Here is a 19,868-nt window from a genome sequence, read left to right on the forward strand (position 1 = left end):
GCAGGATGGTGCTGGAGGATTTCAGGCTGCTCCTTCCCTGCTTTTCCCTTTCCTTCTGAGCCACCCAGGACCTGACTTTGGAGCAGGGAATATTTCTGGGAAATGAGGCAGGACAGAAGGACAGTGCTGGGGGATTTCAGGCTGCTCATTCCCTGCTTTTTCCTTCCCTGCTTTTCCCCTTGGGACCTGACTTTGGAGCAGGGAATATTCCTGGGAAATGTGGCAGGACAGAAGGACAGTGCTGAGGAATTCCAGCTGCTCATTCCCTGCTTTTTCCCTTTCCTTCTGAGCCACCCAGGACCTGACTTTGGAGCAGGGAATATTGCTGGGAAATGTGGCAGGACAGAAGGACAGTGCTGGAAGATTCCAGGCTGCTCATTCCCTGTTTTTCCCTTCTTTCCTGAGGCACTTTGGAGCAGGGAATATTCCTGGAAATGAGGCAGGGCAGGATGAGGGTGCTGGGTGATTCCAGACTGCTCATTCCCTGCTTTTCCCTTTCCTTCTGAGCCACTCAGGACCTGACTTTGGAGCAGGGAATATTTCTGGAAATGAGGTAGGGCAGGATGAGGGTGCTGGAAGATTCCAGATGCTCATTCCCTGCTTTTCCCTTTTTCCTGAGGCACTTTGGAGCAGGGAATATTCCTGGAAATGTGGCAGGACAGGATGAGGGTGCTGGGTGATTCCAGCTGCTCATTCCCTGCTTTTCCCTTCTCTCCTGAGGCACTTTGAGGCAGAGAATATTCCTGGGAATGGGGACTGGAGGATTCCAGGCTGCTCATTCCCTGCTTTTTCCTTCCCTGCTTTTCCCCTTGGGACCTGCCTTTGGAGCAGGGAATATTCCTGGGAAATGTGGCAGGAGAGAAGGACAGTGCTCAGGGATTCCAGGCTGCTCATTCCTTGCTTTTCCCTTTTTCCTGAGGCACTTTGGAGCAGGGAATATTCCTGGAAATGAGGCAGGGCAGGATGAGGGTGCTGGGTGATTCCAGCTGCTCATTCCCTGCTTTTCCCTTCCCTGCTTTTCCCTTCCCTGCTGAGGCACCCAGGCCGTGCCTCTGAGTCACTGCCCTGTCTGGGACAAGTGGCACTGCTGGGAAGCCACGTGTGGCCCGGCCAAGCCACCCCCAGAGCTGCTCCTGAGTCACTCCCAGCCTTAATCCCGGGCCAAAGCTCAGCCTGGCACGTTGTTCCCTGGGAAAGCCCAGCCTGGAGATCCCCTGGCATCTGGGATATGGCTCCAGACCAAACAGGGGCAGGGCAGGACGAGCCTGTCCTGGTTTCCTGGGCAGGGAATGGGGGTGGGGGTGGATTTGGGGAGTGCCAGGAGGTGGGACAAGGTGCTGGGAAAAATCAGGATAGCCACAAACACTTCCCAGCAATTCCACACCAAAATCCCTCCTGCAAAGTTTCTCCCTTTTCCACAAAATTGGGATAGCCACAGCAATTCCACACTGAAATCCCTCCTGCAAAGTTTCTCCTTTCTCCCCAAAATTGAGATAGCCACAAACACTTCCCAGCAATTCCACACTGAAATCCTTCCTGCAAAGTTTTTCCCTTTTCCACAAAATCAGGGTAGCCACAAATATCTCCCAGAAATTCCACACTGAAATCCCTCCTCAAAGTTTCTCCTTTTCCCCCAAAATTGGAATGGCCACAGCAATTCCACACTGAAATCCCTCCTCCAAGTTTCTCCTTTCTCCCCAAAATTGGGATAGCCACAACAATTCCACACTGAAATCCCTCCTGCAAAGTTTCTCCTTGTTCCCCAAAATCAGGATAGCCACAAACATCTCCCAGCAATTCCACACTGAAATCCCTCTGCAAAGTTTCTCCTTGTTCCCCAAAATTGGGATAGCCACAGCAATTCCACATCGAAATCCCTCCTGCAAAGTTTCTCCTTTTTCTCCAAAATTGAGATAGCCACAGCAATTCCACACTGAAATCCCTCCTCAAAGTTTTTCCCTTTTCCCCAAAATCAGAATAGCCACAAACATCTCCCAGCAACCCCACACTGAAATCCCTCCTGCAGTTCCTCCCTTTTCCCTCGTGCTTGGCAACGAGTTCAGGAATTTTCTGAAGTCTGGGGCACGCTTTTGATTAATTCCACACTAATTAGACACGTTCCAAAAACCAGCACCAAACCCCTCAGAGCCCAAACTTTGGGATTTTTGGAGACACCGTGGGAGCATCCCCAGGAAAGGAAGAGGTTGGGATTCCCCCTCCTTCCTCCTTCCCCAGCTCTGCCTCCCCCAAACCCTCCAGGATTGAAACCAGATGTGTGGGAAGTGTCTCATTAAGCTCTAATTGCCTCGCCAGGATTTGAGGTTTCCCCTCTCTGCCACCAGCACCAAAAACGCTCAGAAGGAGCCGCCGTGGGTCCAGGATAAAGAGGAAAAAAATAAATAAAAATCCCTCAAGGCAGAGTTTGTGCTGTGGGATTTTGGGGAAGTTTGTTCAGCCGGGGCTGGCAGCAGGCTGGGGGATCTGAAACCATCCTGGAGGATTAAACTGGAAAAACTCCGCCTGAATCCCACTTTGCTGCCTCAGCGCCGCCAAATGAGTCGTGAAATGGGCTCAGAGCTCGGGGCCCGGCACCTGCCCGGCTTCCAGAGGGGAAAAGAGGCTCAGGACACTGCAGGGATTCCCTGCCTCCATCCTGAGCCACCCCTCAGCTTTTCCTTGGATCACAGCACAAATCAGAGCAGGGAGCCCCGAGCCAGGGCAGCTCTCACCATCTCCCGGGACTGGATGAGATCCAAGCCCTTCCCAAGGCCCTGTGGATCCTTTCTGCTCCTGTTTCCCACACCAGGTGCGATTTTCCACCTGCTCCCTGGATCCAAGGCTGAATTTCCACCCCTTTCCCATAAAAAATGCAGAATTTCCAATTTATGGCACGGGTCTCCCTGCAGCACAATTCCCAATTTATGGCACAAAAAAAAAGCAGAATTCCCAATTTATGGCACAAAAAAAAGCACAATTCCCAATTTATGGCACAGGTCTCTCTCTCTGCAATTCTCCTCAGGAGAATTTGATCCCATTTGATCCCAGAGCCATCCTGCTGTCCCCAGGGCTGGGTTTGGTCCCTCCTGCTGTCCCCAGGGTGGATCCATCCCCCCCTCAGGGCAGTGTCCCCCTGTCCCCAGCAGTGTCCCCTCGTCCCCAGCAGTGTCCCCAGCCACGTCCCCAGTCGTGTCCCCAGCAGTGTCCCCTCATCCCCAGCAGTGTCCCCTGTCCCCAGCCATGTCCTCTTGTCTCCAGCTGGGTCCCCTTGTCCCCAGCCATGTCCTCTTGTCCCCAGCGGTGTCCCCTCATCCCCAGCCGTGTCCCTTTGTCCTCAGTGGTGTTCCCTTGTCCCCAGTGGTCTTCATTTGTCCCCAGCAGTGTTCCCAGCCATGTCGTCTTGTCCCCAGCAGTGTCCCCCTGTCCCCAGCCGTGTCCCCTTGTCCTCAGTGGTGTTCCCTTGTCCCCAGTGGTCTTCACTTGTCCCCAGCTGCATCCCCTTGTCCCCAGGGGTGCCCCCTCATCCCCAGCAGTGTCCCCTCATCCCCAGCCATGTCCCCAGCCGTGTCCCCTGTCCCCAGGGGTGTCCCCTCATTGTCCCCTCGTCCCCAGCTGTGTCCCCTTGTCCCCAGCAGTGTCCCCTCATCCCCAGCCATGTCCGCAGCCATGTCCCCTGTCCCCAGCCATGTCCCCAGCCATGTCCCCAGCCATGTCCCCAGCCATGTCCCCTGTCCCCAGCCATGTCCCCTGTCCCCAGCAGTGTCCCCAGCCATGTCCCCAGCAGTGTCCCCAGCCGTGTCCCCTGTCCCAGCCCTGTCCCCAGCCCTGTCCCCAGCCATGTCCCCAGCCGTGTCCCCAGCCGTGTCCCCAGCCCCAGCCCCTGTGGCAGCCCCCAGCTCACACAAAGCCGCCTGTGTTGGCGCTGCCGCGGTTTCCGGGCAGGGAGCCAGGGCTGGCAGCTCCGGCCGGGAATCAAAGCCCTGATTGTGCTCAGAGCCCCCCGAGCAGCGCTGGGGCACCCGCCGGGGACAGCAGGGACAGGGACAGCCACAGCCCGGCCACAGATGGGGACAGCAGGGACAGGGACAGCCACAGATGGGGACAGCGGGGACAGGGACAGCCACAGATGGGGACAGGGGACAGCAGGGGCAGGGACAGGGGACAGCCACAGCCCGGCCACAGATGGGGACAGCAGGGACAGGGACAGCCAAAATCCCTCCTGGGATCGGCTGCTCCACCTTCCAGACCCCAAAATTCCTCCTGGGATCAGTTTTTCCACCTTCCAGATTCCCAAATCTCTCCTGAGATGAGCTTTTCCACATTCCCAAATCCCTCCTGGGATCAGCTTTTCCACATTCCAGACCCCAAAATCCCTTCTGCGATCGGCTGCTCCACATTCCACATTCCAGATCCCTCCTGGGATCAGTGCTCCACATTCCAGACCCCAAAATCCCTCCTGGGATCAGCTTCTCCACCTTCCAGACCCCAAAATCCCTCCTGGGATCAACTCTTCTGGGATCAGCTCCCACTGGGAATTCTGTGAGCTCACATTCCCAGCCCAGAGACCCCAAAATCCCTCCTGGGATCAGCTGTTCCACATTCCAGATTCCCAAAATTCCTCCTGGGATCAGCTGTTCCACATTCCAGACCCCAAATCCCTCCTGGGATCAGCTTTTCCATGGAATTCTGTGACCCCTCACCCCCAGCCCTTTGCCCTGCCCCAGGCAGTGCATCCCAAATTCCCAAATTCCCAAATCTCCCCAGCACCAGAGCCTTTCCAAGGCAGCAAAATGCAAAAATTCCCTGCAGGAATCCCAGTGGCCTCTCCCTTCCCTTTTCCTCTCTCCTGAATAATTGAGGGGCTACATGAAAATTTAAAATCTTTCAAGATTCCATTAAAATTCATTCCCTTTCCCTTCAGGAATTGCCACTGCCACAGATCCAGGATGGAAATCCAGAGGAAATTCCCTGGGAATTGTTTGATGGAGCCCCCAGAGGAAATTCCTGCATCCCCCTGCCCATCCCATTCCCTCCTGATTCCAGGAAAAGGATTTAGGGATGTGTAATTTTTTTTTTTTTAATATTGCAAGGGTCCAAATTGTCATTAAAAAGCCGAAATTGTGCTTCCCTGGAGCACCTGTGAGGCAGGAGGAATAACTGAGGAATAACTAAGGGATTGCACAAGGAAAAACTGAGGAATAAACTGAGGAATAACCTGAGGAATTGCAGGAGGAAAAACTGAGGAAAAATCTGAGGAAAAACTGAGGAATAACCTAAGGAAAAATCTGAGGAAAAACTGAGGAATAACCTGAGGAAAAATTGAGGAATAACCTGAGGAAAAACTGAGGAATAACCTAAGGAATAACTGAGGAAAAACCTAAGGAAAAACCTAAGGAATACATGAGGGAAAACTGAGGGAAAATCTGAGGAAAAAATGAGGAAAATCCTAAGGAATAACCTGAGGAAAAATCGAGAAAAAATCTGAGGAAAAACCTGAGGAATAACCTAAGGAATTACATGAGGGAAAACTGAGGGAAAAACTAAGGAAAAACTGAGGAATAACCTGAGGAAAAATCGAGGAAAATCCAAAGAAATAACTGAGGAATAACCTAAGAAAAAACTGAGGAAAAACCTAAGGAAAAATCGAGAAAAAACCTGAGGGAAAACCTGAGGAAAAACCAGGGGAAATCCTAAGGAATAACTGAGGAAAAACCTGAGGGAAAACCTGAGGAAAAATCGAGGAAAAACCAAGGAAAATACAAAGGAATAATTGAGAATAACCTAAGAAATAAATGAGGAAAAAATCTGAGGAAAAACCGAGGGAAAACCTAAGGAAAAACTGAGGAATAACCTTAGGAAAAATCTGAGGGAAAACTGAGAAAAAACCTGAGGAAAAACTGAGGAATGACTGAGGAATAATCTAAGCAAAAACTGAGGAAAAACCGAGGAAAATCCTAAGGAATAACTGAGGAAAAACCTGAGGAAAAACCGAGGAAAATCCTAAGAAATAACTGAGGAAAAATCTAAGGAAAAACTGAGGAATAACCTGAGGAAAAATCAAGAAAAAACCTGAGGGAAAACCTGAGGAAAAACCGAGGGAAATCCTAAGGAATAACTTGAGGAAAAACCTAAGGAATTACATGACAAAAAAATGAGGAAAAACTGAGGAATAATCTAAGCAAAAACTGAGGAAAAACCTGAGGAAAAAACTAAGGAAAAACCTAATTAATTACATGAATAAAAAACTGAGCAATAACCTAAGAAACACCCATCACAAAGCATTAAAAAACCACCAAAAAATAAATGTTGGAGCCGCTTTAATGCTCTCAAAACGCCCCCAGGGCCACCAAAACTCTTTTTTTGGGAGCTGCTCCTGCACCCTCAGGTTCCCAGGCTCGGGTTTCTGGAGCTGGAATTAATGAAGTGTTAATTAACCTTGGGCACAGCTCTCCCAATTTGCCCCACTTGACCAAGTGACCCCGAGGATTTGGAGCCGGCTCCATAAATCCCAAAGGCACGTGGGGTTTGTTTTCCAGGAGGGAATGTTGGCCTGGAAGTTCCTCCCCTTCCAGCACAAGATTCCCTTTTGCCAGGGAATTTTTTATCCATTTTTCCCCATTTTTTACCCATTTTTTTTCCATTTTTTACCCATTTTTATCCATTTTTTAATCCATTTTTACCTATTTTTTACCCATTTTTATCCATTTTTTACCAATTTTTATCCATTTTTACCTATTTTTTAGCCATTTTAATCCATTTTTAATCAATTTTTATCTATTTTTTATCCATATTTACCCATTTTACCATTTTTATCCTCTTTTTTACCCATTTTATTGACTTTTTGCCCACTTTTATCCATTTTTATCCATTTTTAACCTATTTTTACCAACTTTTATCCATTTTACCCATTTTTTATCTATTTTTATCTACTTTTTACCCATTTTTTTCCATTTTTACCCATTTTATCCTCTTTTTACCCATTTTATCAACTTTTTATCCATATTTATCCTCTTTTTACCCATTTTATTGACTTTTTACCCATTTTTATCTGCTTTTTACCTATTTTTACCCACTTTTACCCATTTTTACCCATTTTTCCATTTTTTATCTGTTTTTATCCACTTTTTACCATTATCCTCTTTTTATCCATTTTTATCCATTTTTATCCTCTTTTTTCCTATTTTTATCCACTTTTTACCTATTTTTACCCACTTTTATCCATTTTTACCCATTTTTTTCCATCTTTATCTATTTTTACCCATTTTTACCCTCTTTTTACCCATTTTTGCCCATTTTTATCCAGTTTTCACCCATTTTTATCCATTTTTTAATCCATTTTTATAAATTTTTTATCCATTTTTATGCATGTGCCACCTGGCCAGGGAAATCCAAGGAATTCTCTTCCCACACAACCTCAGGAATCACACAAAGCATCCCTGCCCCACTTTCCATCCCAAAGAGGAGAGGAATGATGTTCTTACCTAATGAATAATCCAAATTCCACCGGGGATGGGGCAGCACATGGAAAAAAACAGAGGGAAAGAGGCTGGATCAGAGCAGGGGAAGAGAAATCCTGCTCAGGGAAAGGGTCTGAAAGATGCAGCTCCTCAGGGAAGGGATTCACCCCAAAAAATTGCAATTCCCCACACATAATCACCAAAAAAAATTGCAATTCCCTCCAGAGATTCACCCCAAGAAATTGCAATAACCTCAGAGTCACACCCCAAAAAATCTGTGATTTCTTCCAGAGATTCCCCCCCCCCAAAAATTGCAATTCCTCCCAAAGATTCACCCCAAAAAATCTGAAATTCCTCCCAGAGATTCACCCCAAAATATTGCAATTTCCCACAGAGATTCACCTCAAAAAATTGCAATAACTCCAGAGAGTCACCCCACAAAAAAGATGCATTTCCCCACAGAAATTCACAAAGAAAAAATGCAATAATCTCAGAGACACCCCCAAAAAATCTGCAATTTCTTCCAGACATTCACCCTAAAAAATCTGAAATTCCTCCCAGAGATTCATTCCAAAAACCATGGAATTCCCCACAGATATTCACCCCAAAAAACCTGAAATTCCCTCAAGAGATTCACCCCAAACCCCGCAATTCCTCTCAGACATTCACAAAAAGCTGCATCCCCCAGATCAGGGTGACCCCATAAATGCATCCCCTAAATCAGGGGTGACCCCATATATGTGCACCTCAAATCAGAGATGACCCCATCCCCCAGATCAGAGCTCGCCCCATAAATGTGCATCCCCTAAATCAGGGGTGACCCCACAAATGAGCACCCCAGATCAGAGGTGACCCCATAACCCAGATCAGGGTGACCCCATAAATGTGCATCCCTGAGCAGGGGGTGACCCCACAAACTTGCACCCCAGATCAGGGGTGACCCCATAAATGTGCATCCCCCAAATCAGGGCTCACCCCACAGACGTGCATCCCTCAGATCAGGGTGACCCCATAAATGTGTAGCCCCTAAATCAGGGGTGACCCCATAAATCTGCACCCCAGATCAGGACTCATCCCACAAACATGCACCCCAAATCAGGGGTGACCCCATAAATGTGCAGCCCCCAAATCAGGGCTCACCCCATAAATGTGCACTCCAGATCAGGGGTGACCCCATAAACATGCAGACCTGAGCAGGGTGACCCCATAAATGTGCACCCCAGATCAGAGATGACCCCATCCCCCAGATCAGGGTGACCCCACAAACGTGCAGCCCCAGATCAGGGGTGACCCCATAAATGTGCAGTCCCCAGAACAGGGTTCATCCCATAAATGTGCACTCCAGATCAGGGGTGACCCCACAAATGAGCACCCCAGATCAGAGGTGACCCCATAAATGTGTGGCCCCCAAATCAGGGCTCATCCCATAAATGTGCACTCCAGATCAGGGTGACCCCATAAATGTGCAGCCCCTAAATCAGGGGTGACCCCATAAATCTGCACCCCAGATCAGAGATGACCCCACACCCCAGATCAGGGTGACCCCAAGCCCCAGACCAGGGTGACCCCACAAACATGCACCCCAGATCAGGGTGACCCCACACCCCAGATCAGGGTGACCCCATCCCCCAAATCAGGGCTCACCCCACAAACGTGCATCCCCCAGATCAGGGCTCACCCCACAAACGTGCACCCCCCAGATCAGAGGTGACCCCAGGCCCGGCTTTGCGGGGCCGAGCTCAGCAGCTGAGGCCGGGCTGTGCCAGCGTTGCCGGGGCTGCAGCTCTGTGATCCAAACACTGCCCCGAGCCAGGGGACAGGAATGTGCCCGGGAGGGGGGACGGGATCAGGGACAGCAGGGACAGCACAGGGACAGCAGGGACATCGCAGGGACATCCCAGAGCCACCAGGGACATCACAGGGACAGCAGGGATATCACAGGGACATCACAGGGACATCACAGGGACAGCAGGGACATCCCAGGGACATCACAGGGACAGCAGGGACATCACAGGGACATCACAGTGCCATCTCAGTGCCACCAGGGACATCCCAGGGACATGCCAGAGCCACCAGAGCCACTCCAGAGCCATCCCAGAGCCATCCCAGTGTCACCAGGAACATCCCAGTGTCCCCAGAGGGTTCCCAAAGGGTGTCCAGAGGGTCCCCAGGGTGCTCAGAGGGTTCCCAGAGGGTTCTCAGTGTCCCCAGAGGGTCCCCAGGGTGCTCAGAGGATCCTCACAGGGTCCCCAAAGGGTCCCCAGAGTCCCCAGAGGGTCCCCAGCCCCCTCTCTGCTCCCAGCCCAGCTCTGGGATGGATTCCAGAGTTTCTCCAAAGGGTTCCCACGCCTGGAATGTCCCAAACCCTCCCCTGGGGTGGAGCAGAGCTGGACACGCTCTGCAGGGCTGTGCACACAGCACGGGGCTCCAGTGCTCCCAGTGCTCCCAGTAACAGCCCACAGTGCTCCCAGTGCTCCCAGTGACAGCTCCCAGTGCTCCCAGTGCTGCCAGTGCTCCCAGTAACAGCTCCCAGTGCTCCCAGTGCTGCCAGTGCTCCCAGTAACAGCTCCCAGTGCTGCCAGTGCTCCCAGTAACAGCTCCCAGTGCTGCCAGTGCTCCCAGTAACAGCTCCCAGTGCTGCCAGTGCTCCCAGTAACAGCTCCCAGTGCTCCCAGTGCTGCCAGTAACAGCTCCCAGTGACAGCTCCCAGTGCTCCCAGTGCTCCCAGTAACAGCTCCCAGTGCTGCCAGTTCTGCCAGTGCTCCCAGTGCTCCCAGTAACAGCTCCCAGTAACAGCTCACAGTGCTCCCAGTGCTCCCAGTGACAGCTCCCAGTGCTCCCAGTGACAGCTCACAGTGCTCCCAGTGCTCCCAGTGACTGCTCCCAGTGACTGCTCCCAGTGCTCCCAGTAACAGCTCCCAGTGCTCCCAGTGACAGCTCCCAGTGCTCCCAGTGCTCCCAGTGACAGCTCCCAGTGCTCCCAGTGCTCCCAGTAACAGCTCCCAGTGCTGCCAGTAACAGCTCCCAGTGCTCCCAGTAACAGCTCCCAGTGCTCCCAGTAACAGCTCCCAGTGCTTCCAGTAACTCCCAGTTCCCAGTGCCCCAGTGCTCCCAGTAACCTTCCAGTAACAGCTCCCAGTAACTCCCAGTGCTCCCAGTAATCTCTCAGTAACAGCCCTGGACTAAAAAAGCAGCCCTGGACCCAAAAACAAGCTGGACTCAAAATGAAACTGGAACCAAAATCAGCCTGGACCCGGAAAACAGCCTGGACTAAAAAAGTAGCTCTGGACTGAAAAATAGTCCTGGACTAAAAAAAGAGCCCTGGACCCCAAAAAAACAGCCTGAACTAAAAAAGTATCTCTGGACTGAAAAATAGTCCTGGACTAAAAAAATAGCCCTGGACCCAAAAACAAGCTGGGCCCCAAAATCAGCCTGAACCCCAAAACAACCCTGGACTAAAAAATTATCTCTGGCCTCAAAACCCAGCCCTGGAGCCAAACCCAGCCCAAACCCCTCCTGTGTTTTCCTGAGTGGGTGGGAAAATGCAGCTTTGATGTCCCAGAACAAAGCTGGGCCAGGGGAGATGAGATAAAAACCCCAAAACAAAACGCAAACCCCAAACAAACCTCGCCACGGGACACATCCGGGACGTGGAGTGGGAAAGAATTCCATTTCCGTGGGGGGCACGCCATGGAAAAACCTCAGGGCAGCTTTTTCCACTCCCAGCACGGCCCGAAATGCAGGATTGTGAGAAAAATCAGCCTGGAAAAAGCTGCTCTGGGCCAGGCAGGTGCTTCCCAAATATTCCCTGGTGAGATCTGGTATTGCCTGAATTCCCTGGAATTGAGGGGCTGGTGGTGCCTTCCTAAAAATCCCCTCACACCCCTGGAAATTCCCCAAATTCCCTGGAAAAGGAACCAGTGGGGGTCCCCAAAATTCCTGTTTTGCATCCTTGGAATTGTCAAAATTCCCTGGAAAAGGAACCAGTGGGGCTCCCTAAAATTCCTCTTGCACACCTGGAAATTCCCCAAATTCCCTGGAAAAGGAACCAGTGGGGCTCCCTAAAATTCCTGTTTTACATCCTTGGAAATTCCCCAAATTCCTGGGATTGAGGCAGCAGTGGGGCTCCCCAATATCCCCCTCACATCCCTGGAAATTCCCCAAATTTCATGGAAAAGGAACCAGGGGGGCTCCCCAAAATTCCTGTTTTACATCCTTGGAATTGCCAGAATTCCCTGGAATTGAGGTTCCAGTGGTGCCTTCCTAAAAATCCCCTCACACCCCTGGAAATTCCCCAAATTCCCTGGAACAGGAACCAGTGGGGCTCCCCAAAATTCCCCTCAAACCCCTGGAAATTCCCCAAATTCCCTGGAACAGGAACCAGTGGGGCTCCCTAAAATTCCTGTTTTACATCCTTGGAAATTGCTGAAATTCCCTGGAAAAGGAACCAGTGGCACCTCCCCAAAATTCTTCTTGTATTCCTTGAAATTGCCCAAATTCCCTGGAAAAGGAACCAGTGACGCTCCCCAAAATTCCTGTTTTACATCCCTGGAAATTGCTGAAATTCCCTGGAACAGGGATCAGTGGGGGTCCCCAATATCCCCCTCACATCCTTGGAAATCCCCCAAATTCCCTGGAAAAGGAACCTGTGGGGCTCCCTAAAATTCCTCTTGCACCCCTGGAAATTCCCCAAATTCCCTGGAATTAAGGAACCAGTGGGCTCCCCAAAATCCCTGTTTTACATCCTTGGAATTGCCAAAATTCCCTGGAAAAGGAACCAGCAGGGCTCCTCAAAATTCCTGTTTTGCATCCTTGGAATTGTCAAAATTCCCTGGAAAAGGAACCAGCGGGGCTCCCCAAAATTCCTGTTTTACATCCTTGGAAATTGGTGAAATTCCCTGGAAAAGGAACCAGTGGGGCTCCCTAAAATTCTTCTTGCGCCCCTGGAAATTCCCCAAATTCCCTGGAATTGAGGCAGCAGTGGGGGTCCCCAAAATTCCCCTCACATCCCTGGAAATTGCTGAAATTCCCTGGAAAAGGAACCAGTGGGGCTCCCCAAAATTCCTGTTTTGCATCCTTGGAATTGCCAGAATTCCCTGGAATTGAGGGTCCAATGGGGCTTCCTAATATCCCACTCATATCCCCTGGAAATTGCCCAAATTCCATGGAAAAGGAATCCCTGGGGCTCCCCAAAATTCCTGTTTTACATCCTTGGAAATTGCTGAAATTCCCTTGAAAAGGAACCAGTGAGGCTCCCCAAAATTCCTGTTTTGCATCCTTGGAATTGGCAAAATTCCCTGGAATTGAGGTTCCAGTGGTGCCTTCCTGATGATCCCCTCACACCCCAGGAAATTCCCCAAATATCCTGAAAAGGAACCAGTGAGGTTCCCTAAAATTCCTCTTGAATCCATGGAACTTGCCCAAATTCCTGGAACTGAGGCTCCAATGGGGCTTCCTAATATCCCACTCATATCCCTGGAAATTCCCCAAATTCCCTTGAAGAGGCACTAGTGAGGCTCTCCCAAAATTCCTCTTGCATTTCTTGAAATTCCCCAAATTCCCTGGAAAAGGAACCAGCGAAGCTCCCCAAAATTCCTCTTGAATCCCTGGAACTTGCCCAAATTCTCTGGAATTGAGGCTCCAATGGTGACTCCCCAAAATTCCTCTTGCATTCCTTGAAATCCCCCAAATTCCCTGGAACAATTCCCCACACACCCCTGGAACTTTCCCAAATTCCTGGCACTGAAATTCCCGTGGTGCCTCCCCAGATTTCCCCTCCCAGCCCTGGGGCAGCATCGCCCGAATTCCCGAATTTCCGAATTCCTGGGAAGCGCCTGGAGCTCCTGGCAGGATCCCAGGGAGAGGCTGCCCCATCCCAGGGAGGCATTGCTGGAATTCCAGGGCAGGATCCAGCTGGAATCTGGAATTCCAGGCTGGCAGAACAGGATCCAGCTGGAATCTGGAATTCCAGGGCAGGACCCAGCTGGAATCTGGAATTCCAGACTGGCAGGGCAGGATCCAGCTGGAATTCCAGGCTGGAAGAAAGGATCCAGCTGGAATCTGGAATTCCAGGGCAGGATCCAGCTGGAATTCCAGGCTGGTAGAACAGGATCCAGCTGGAATCTGGAATTCCAGGCTGGCAGAACAGGATCCAGCCAGGACAGGCTGTGCAAACACAGCAGGGGCAGGGAGAGAGGGCAGGAAAATGGGAAATCCAGGGAAAATGGGAAATCCAGGGATTCTGGGCAGGGGAAAACTGGGCAGGGCTAGTGGGAGAAGACTGACCAGTCCAGGGCTACTGGGAATAGATTCCCATGGATCTGGCACTGGAAGGGCCCTGGGCCTGTGCAGGGCTGCATTTCCCATTTCCCATTTTCCTTTCCCATTTTCCTTTCCCATTTTCCTTTCCCATTTTCCTTTCCCATTTTCCTTTCCCATTTTCCTTCCTTTCCCATTTTCCTTCCCATTTTCCTTTCCCATTTTCCTTTCCCATTTTCCTTTCCTTTCCTTTCCTTTCCTTTCCTTTCCTTTCCTTTCCTTTCCTTTCCTTTCCTTTCCTTTCCTTTCCTTTCCTTTCCTTTCCTTTCCTTTCCTTTCCTTTCCTTTCCTTTCCTTTCCTTTCCATTCCCTCTTTTCCCTTTCCCACATTTCCCAGCCCCTCCTGGGACCGAGGTGTTGATGTTTCTCTGCTTCCCTCTGATATAAAACAGAGCCCAGAACAGGAGGAAGGAAAGGAAAAAAAAAAAGGGAAAAAAATCCATTTTTGGAGGGAAAATTCACATCACTCCCCTCCCTGCCTGCTCTGGGATGGATTCTGAGGAATTCCAGGGCTCTGCACTGGATGCAGTCCTGATAAAAGGGAATTTTCCCACATCCTGAGGTATTTTTTTTCAGGGAACAGAATTTTAAATTCAGATTTCAGCCTCAACTGCACTGACAGCAGCCCCCAAAAACCTCACAGTGCCCTCAAAAAGTTTCAGAACTGCTCCTGAAACCCCAAAACTGCTCCTGAGACCCCAAATCAGCCCCAAATCAGCCCCAGAAACCCCAAAACAGCCTCAAAGCTGCTCCTGAAACCCAAAATCAGCCCCAGAGCTGCTCCTGGTGCCCCAAAACTGCTCTTGAGATCCCAAATCAGCCCCAAAACTTCTTCTGAACCCCCAAATCAACCCCAAATCAGCCCCAAAGCTGCTCCAAAAACCCCAAATCAGCCTCAAAACTGTTCCTGGAACCCCAAATCAACCCCAAAACTGCTCCTAGAACCCCAAATCAACCCCAGACCTGCTCCTGAAATCCTAATTGAGCCCCAAATCAGCCCCAGAAACCCCAAATCAGCCCCAAAACTGCTCGTGGAACCCCAAAAAAGCCCCAAATCAGCCCCAAATCAACTCCAAATCAACCCCAAAACTGCTCCTGAGACCCCAAAACTTCTTCTGAACCCCCAAATCATCCCCAAATCAGCCCCAAAGCTGCTCCAGAAACTCCATAACGGCCCCAAATCAGCCCCCAAAACCCCAAATCAGCCCCCAAACTGCTCCTGGAACCCCAAATCAGCCCCAAATCAGCCCCAGAAATCCCAAGTCAGCCCCAGAGCTACTCCTGGAACCCCAAATCAACCCCAGAGCTGCCCAGAAACCTCAAGTCAACCCCAAAAATGCTTCTGAGACCCCAAAACTACTTCTGAACCCCCAAATCATCCCCAAATCAGCCCCAAATCAGCCTCAAAACTGCTCCAGAAACCCCAAATCAGCCCCAAATCAGCCCCAGAAATCCCAAATCAGCCCCAGAGCTACTCCTGAAACCCCAAATCAGCCCCAGAAACCCCAAATCAACCCCAAAATTCCTCCTGGTTCCCCCAGAATTCCCCCCCAGGCCATTCCCAGCTCAGCTGGAGCTTTCCCAAATTCCAAACCCCCAAATTTCCAGCCCCCACCCCAATCTGAGCCGAGTCCCAGGGGTGCCCTGCCCTTGAGTTCCCCTCTCACACCATCCTGGGATTCTCAGATTTTTTTTTCCCTTCCCCAAAAAAACAGGCACACAAGGATAAACTCCCAAATATTTGTGATTTTCCACTCAGCTGCCTCCATTCTTGCAATTCCATTCTGCAAAAAAAAAAAAAAAAAAAAACCCTCCAAGGTTTGTTTTGGAAACTCTAAAGTGGAGCAGAGAGAGCAGAGGCACCTCCAGTCATGGAGGTGAATTCCCAGCCTGGGAGCTCAGGAATGGTCGGGTTTAATTGAAATAAATGAAATAATTTAAATTAAAATCCCACTCGTCCTCATCTTCCCTCCCTCAGAGCACTCTGTGAGGATTTTATGGAATTTTAATCTGTGTTTTTGTAGATAATTTGTGATTTTTAATTTATATAGATAAATTAAATAATTATAATTTATAATTTATATAAAATATAAATTAATTTATATTATGGATACTTAGATTTATATATTTATATATTAATATCTTTATATCTCCATATATTTATATAGATATATAGACATACAGATATATAGATATATTTAATTTATATAGCTTAATTTGTATAGATTGTAGATAATTTATAATTTTAGTTGATATTGATATTGACATGTTAATATATTTTTATTTATTTTATTTTATTTATATATTTATATAGATATATTTAATTTATACAGATATATTTATTTGTATAGCTTGTAGATAATTTGCAATTTCATTTTATATTTATATTTATATTTATATTTTATATTTATATTTATATTTATATTTATATTTATATTTATATTTATAATTATATTTATATTTATAATTATATTTATATTTATATTATATAGATATTATATTTATATAGATATATTTAATTTGTATAGCTTGTAGATAATTTATAATTTTATTTCATATTTATATTTATATTTATATTTATATTTATATTTATATTTATATTTATATTTATATTTATATTTATATTTATATTTATATTTATATTTATATATTTAATTTATCCAGATTGTAGAACATTTATAATTTTTTTGTAGATAATTTATATTCACAGCCTGTTTTTTTCATCCTGGAGATTTAAAAAACAAAACAAAACAAAATTTCTTTCTCCCAAACCCCGCTCAGGGCAGCCTCTCCTGAGCCAAGAATGGGGTCACTGTCCCTGCTGGAATTCCCAGATTAATAAAAAGGGTTGTGGGTCACTGTCCCTGTCAGAATTCCCAAATAAACAAAGGGGTTGTGGGTCACTGTGCAGCACCCACTGACCCCAAAACCAGTGACACCACCCCAAACACACAGAGAGAAACAACAGGACCATCCTAAATCATCACCCATCCATGAACCCCTGACCCCAAAACCAGTGACACCACCCCAAACACACCCAGAGCTACAGGATGATCCTAAATCACCTTGTCCATAAACCCCTGAACCCAAAACCAGTGACACCACCCAAACACCCAGAGAGAAAAACAGGACCATCCTAAATCATCACCCACTGACCCCAAAACCAGTGACACCACCTTCACCCCAACACAGAGAGATACAGGACGATCCTAAATCACCTGGACCAGCACTCACTGACCCCAGGAGCTCACAGACCAACCCCAAACACACCCAGAGCTGCAGGATGATCCTAAACCATCATCCACTGACCCCAAAACTGGGGACACCACTCCAAACACACCCAGAGCTGTGGGATGATCCTAAATCACCTGTCCATAAACCCCTGAACCCAAACCAGTGACACCACCCCAAACACCCAGAGAGAACAACAGGGACCATCCTAAATCATCATCCACTGACCCCACAACTGGGGACACCACCCCAAACACACCCAGAGATGCAGGATGATCCTAAATCACCTGTCCTGACCCCCTGACCCCAAAACCAGGGCCATCACCACCCCAAATACAGAGAGAAGTGCAGGATGATCCTAAATCACCTGTCCAGCACTCACTGACCTCAAAGCCCAGTACAACCATCCTCACCCCAAACACCCAGAGCTGTGGGACGATCCTAAATCACCTGTCCAGCACACCACTGACCCCAAAAACCAGTGACAACACCCCAAACACACACCCAGAGATGCAGGATGACCCTAAATAACCCATCCATGAACCCCTGACCTAAAGCCAGTACAACCATCCTCACCCCAAAACACCCAGAGTTGCAGGATGATCCTAAATCACCTGTCCATGAACCCTGACCCCAAAAACCAGTGACACCACCCCAAACACACCCAGAGCTGTGGATGATCCTAAATAACCCATCCATGAACACCTGACCCTAAAGCCAGTAACCAAGCACCTTCACCCCAAACACCCAGAGCTGTGGGACGACCCTAAATCATCATTCACTGACCCCAAAAACCAGTGCCACCACCCCCAGACACACCCAGAGCTGCAGCACTCCCCTGCCCATCCAGGGCCAGGAATCCCATAAAAACCCCAGGAAAACCCAGGAAAACACCACAAAAACACCAGAAAAACACCATAAAAACCCCCAGAAAAACCACAGGAAGACACCTTAAAAACTCCCACAAAAACACCATAAAACCCCAGGAAAACACCAGGAAAACCCACAAAAACCTCACCAAAACCCCATAAAAAAACCAAGAAAACACCAGGAAAACATCAGGCAACCCCACAAAAACTCACAAAACCTCACAAAAATGACAAGGAAGACACCGGGAAGACATTGGGAAAAACAAGGGAAAAACAATGGGAAAGCAACGGGAAAACAACAGGAAAAAAATGGGAAAACAACAGGAAAACAATGGGAAACACAACGGGAACACAACCGCGAATAAAACGAGAGAAACAACGAGAAAAACACGGGGGGAAACAACGGAAAAAACAACGGAAAAACAATGGGGAAAACAAGGGGGAAAAAATTGAAAACAACAGGAAAAAAATGGAACACAACCGTGGAATAAAACGAGTAAAACCATGGGAAAAACAATGGGGAAAAATGAAAAAAACAGGAAAAAAATGGGAAAAAAAACCAGGAAAAAATGGGAATACAACAGGAACACAACTGGGAATAAAATGAGAAAACAATGGGAAAAAATGGGGAAAAAAATGGGGAAAAAGAATGGGGAAAAAGAATGGGAAAAAAAGAATGGGAAAACAATGGGAATAAAACAATGGGAATAAAATGGGAATAAAACGGGGAAAAACGGGGGAAAAAAGGGGGGGAAATGGGACTAAAACAGGAAATAAACCGGAAAACAACAGGAAAACAACGGGAAATAAACGGGAAAATAAACGGGAAAACAAACGAGGGGAAAAAAACCAGAAAAAAATGTGAAAAAAAACAGAAAAAAACCCAGAAAAAAATGGAAAAAGAAGGGAAAAAAACAGGAAAACCCCCCAAAACCCTCATTGAGCCCTCATGCGTGATGCGCATCAGACTGGAGCTGAGCTCACAAAAAACTCCACAAAAAACCCAAGAAACCACCAGGAAAACCCCAGGAAAAAAATCGGAAAAACATTGGAAAACATCAGGAAAAAGAAGTGAAAAACAACGGGAAAACAACGGGAAAACAACGGGGGAAAACATGGGAATAAAGAACGGGGAATAAAGAACGGGGAAAAAAGAACGGGAAAAAAGAATGGGAAAACAATGGGAATAAAACAATGGGAATAAAACGGGAATAAGATGAGGAAAACTGCGGGAAAAAAGGGGGGGAAATGGGAATAAAACAGGAAAAAAAATGGGAAAACTATGGGAAAAACAACCAGAATAAAATGAGAAAACAATGGGAAAACAACGGGAAAACAACGGGGGAAAAGAAAGGGGAAAAAAAGAATGGGGGAAAAAAGAACAGGAAAACAATGGGAATAAAAACAGGAATAAAATGGGAAACAATGTGAAAACATTGGGGGAAAAGCAAGGGGAAAAAGAACGAGAAAACAATGGAATAAAACAGGAATAAAATGGGAATAAAATGGGAAAAAAAGGGGGAAAACAATGGGAATAAAACAGGAAAAAAACTGGAAAACAACAGGAAAACAACGGGAAATAAACGGGAAATAAACGGGAAAACAATGGGAAATAAACGGAGGAAAAAAACAGAAAAAAAACCCCAGAAAAAACCAGAAAAAAAACAGAAAAAAAAGGAAAAAAACCAGGAAAAAAACCAGGAAAACCCCACAAACCCCCCGACCCCTCACCTTGCACGCAGTGCTCCACCTCCTCCAGGTTGCGCAGCGTGATGCGCATCAGACTGGAGTTGAGCTCACAAAAACCCCAGAAAAACCCCAGAAAAAACCCTGGGAAAACCCTGGGAAAACCCCAGGGAAAAAATGAGAAAACATTGGGAAAATAAATGTGAAAACCAATGGGAAAACAATGGAAAAACAATGGGAATAAAATGAGAAAAAATGGGGAAAAAATGGGGGAAAACAGGAAAAAAGAACAAGGAAACAATGGTAATAA

The 19,868-nt window shown here is 47.8% G+C and overlaps 1 protein-coding gene across 1 annotated transcript in view; it reads right to left on the reverse strand.

Moving 5' to 3' along the window:
• Positions 1 to 19,868, reverse strand: part of AGRN (agrin) — a 109,878-nt gene that overhangs the window by 82,126 nt on the left and 7,884 nt on the right.

Source organism: Catharus ustulatus, chromosome 24, assembly GCF_009819885.2.
Source record: "Catharus ustulatus isolate bCatUst1 chromosome 24, bCatUst1.pri.v2, whole genome shotgun sequence".
NCBI classification, from domain to species: domain Eukaryota; kingdom Metazoa; phylum Chordata; class Aves; order Passeriformes; family Turdidae; genus Catharus; species Catharus ustulatus.